At 45.4% G+C, this 2500-nt stretch overlaps 3 non-coding genes and 2 pseudogenes across 3 annotated transcripts; all 5 read right to left on the reverse strand.

The window, feature by feature from the left end:
• Nucleotides 1-314: 314 nt before the first annotated feature.
• LOC142927366 (5S ribosomal RNA) lies at nucleotides 315-433 on the reverse strand. Its single transcript, XR_012944291.1, has one exon. It is a non-coding gene; the product is annotated as a 5S ribosomal RNA (ribosomal RNA).
• A 252-nt stretch (nucleotides 434-685) lies between these two features.
• LOC142928566 (5S ribosomal RNA) lies at nucleotides 686-805 on the reverse strand (annotated as a pseudogene).
• Nucleotides 806-1232: 427 nt separating this feature from the next.
• On the reverse strand, nucleotides 1233-1351 carry LOC142928333 (5S ribosomal RNA; annotated as a pseudogene).
• A 252-nt stretch (nucleotides 1352-1603) lies between these two features.
• LOC142926932 (5S ribosomal RNA) lies at nucleotides 1604-1722 on the reverse strand. Its single transcript, XR_012943856.1, has one exon. It is a non-coding gene; the product is annotated as a 5S ribosomal RNA (ribosomal RNA).
• A 427-nt stretch (nucleotides 1723-2149) lies between these two features.
• On the reverse strand, nucleotides 2150-2268 carry LOC142925828 (5S ribosomal RNA). Its single transcript, XR_012942751.1, has one exon. It is a non-coding gene; the product is annotated as a 5S ribosomal RNA (ribosomal RNA).
• Nucleotides 2269-2500: the final 232 nt, after the last annotated feature.

Genomic DNA, 2500 nt, shown 5'->3' on the forward strand with positions numbered 1-2500 from the left:
GTAAACTGAGTGTACCAGCCTGCAATATATTAATGTGTCCGTCCGTCCCATTTCAATACCTTAATGAAATGAAATCTCGTGCTGTTGGGTGTATAAAATCAGTAATAGACAGCGCAGAGACTTGTCCTACCAGCCCACTCTGCAGGAACCTGTTTCTGAGCTCCTGGTTGTGCCCCGAAAGAGTAGCATCAAACATTATATTACAAAAAATATTGATCCCAATGCAGTACACCATATCGACGTGAAATTGGCAGGTGCACTCACTGGATGAGTCGAAGTGTAAAAAGCGACCCATCCAGATACAACAATGCAAAATCCTACAACACCTGGTATTCCCAGGCAGTCTCCCATCCAAGTACTAACCAGGCTCGAGCATGCTTAGCTTCCGAGATCAGACGAGATCGGGCGCATTCAGGGTGATATGGTCGTAGGCCGTGCTTGCAGAGACCTGTCGAACACTCATATGTATAAAACAATCAACATTCAACTATACTCCTGGAGGTCATCGCTCGTGAAAACGTTTATTCTGAGCTCCTGGTTTAGCCCCGAAAGAGTGGCATCAAACAGTATTTTACAAAAAATACTGATCCCAATGCAGTACACCATATCGACGTGAAATTGGCAGGTGCACTAACTGGATGAGTCGAAGTGTAAAAAGCGACCCATCCAGATACAACAATGCAAAAGCCTACAACACCTGGTATTCCCAGGCACGCTCCCATCCAAGAACTAACCAGGCTCGAACTCTGCTTAGCTTCCGAGCTCAGACGAGATCGGGCGCATTCAGGGTGAGATGGTCGTAGGCCATGCTTGGAAAGACCTGTCGCACATTCAGATGTATTAAACAATCAGCATTCAACTATACTTCTGGAGGTCATCGCTCAAAAAACCTTTATACTGGTAGAAACGAAGTTGTAAACTGAGTGTACCAGCCTGCAATAGATTAATGTGTCCGTCCGTCCGTCCCCTTTCAATACTTTAACGAAGTGAAATCTCGTGCTGTTGGGTGTATAAAATCAGTAATAGACAGCGCAGAGACTTGTCCTACCAGCCCACTCTGCAGGGACCTGTTTCTGAGCTCCTGGTTGAGCCCCGAAAGAGTGGCATCAAACATTATATTACAAAAAATATTGATCCCAATGCAGTACACCATATCGACGTGAAATTGGCAGGTGCACTCACTGGATGAGTCGAAGTGTAAAAAGCGACCCATCCAGATAAAACAATGCAAAATCCTACAACACCTGGTATTCCCAGGCAGTCTCCCATCCAAGTACTAACCAGGCTCGACCATGCTTAGCTTCCCTGATCAGACGAGATCGGGCGCATTCAGGGTGATATGGTCGTAGGCCGTGCTTGCAGAGACCTGTCGAACACTCATATGTTTAAAACAATCAACATTCAACTATACTCCTGGAGGTCATCGCTCGTGAAAACGTTTATTCTGAGCTCCTGGTTTAACCCCGATGGAGTAGCATTAAACAGTATTTTACAAAAAATATTGATCCCAATGCGGTACACCATATCGACGTGAAATTGGCAGGTGCACTAACTGGATGAGTCGAAGTGTAAAAAGCGACCCATCCAGATACAACAATGCAAAAGCCTACAACACCTGGTATTCCCAGGCAGTCTCCCATCCAAGTACTAACCAGGCTCGACTCTGCTTAGCTTCCGAGATCAGACGAAATCGGGCGCATTCAGGGTGAGATGGTCGTAGGCCATGCTTGGAAACACCTGTCGCACATTCAGATGTATTAAACAATCAACATTCAACTATACTTCTGGAGGTCATCGCTCAAAAAACCTTTATATTGGTAGAAACGAAGTTGTAAACTGAGTGTACCAGCCTGCAATAGATTAATGTGTCCGTCCGTCCGTCCCCTTTCAATACTTTAATGAAATAAAATCTCGTGCTGTTGGGTGTATAAAATCAGTAATAGACAGCGCAGAGACTTGTCCTACCAGCCCACTCTGCAGGGACCTGTTTCTGAGCTCCTGGTTGAGCCCCGAAAGAGTGGCATCAAACATTATATTACAAAAAATATTGATCTCAATGCAGTACACCATATCGACGTGAAATTGGAAGGTGCACTAACTGGATGAGTCGAAGTGTAAAAAGCGACCCATCCAGATACAACAATGCAAAAGCCTACAACACCTGGTATTCCCAGGCAGTCTCCCATCCAAGTACTAACCAGGCTCGACCATGCTTAGCTTCCGAGCTCAGACGAGATCGGGCGCATTCAGGGTGATATGGTCGTAGGCCGTGCTTGCAGAGACCTGTCGAACACTCATATGTATAAAACAATCAACATTCAACTATACTCCTGGAGGTCATCGCTCGTGAAAACGTTTATTCTGAGCTCCTGGTTTAGCCCCGAAAGAGTGGCATCAAACAGTATTTTACAAAAAATATTGATCCCAATGCAGTACACCATATCGACGTGAAATTGGCAGGTGCACTAACTGGATGAGTCGAAGTGTAAAAAGCGACCCA

This window comes from Petromyzon marinus, chromosome 23, assembly GCF_048934315.1.
Source record: "Petromyzon marinus isolate PM22_M1 ecotype Great Lakes invasive population chromosome 23, UKy_Petmar_22M1.pri1.0, whole genome shotgun sequence".
NCBI classification, from domain to species: domain Eukaryota; kingdom Metazoa; phylum Chordata; class Hyperoartia; order Petromyzontiformes; family Petromyzontidae; genus Petromyzon; species Petromyzon marinus.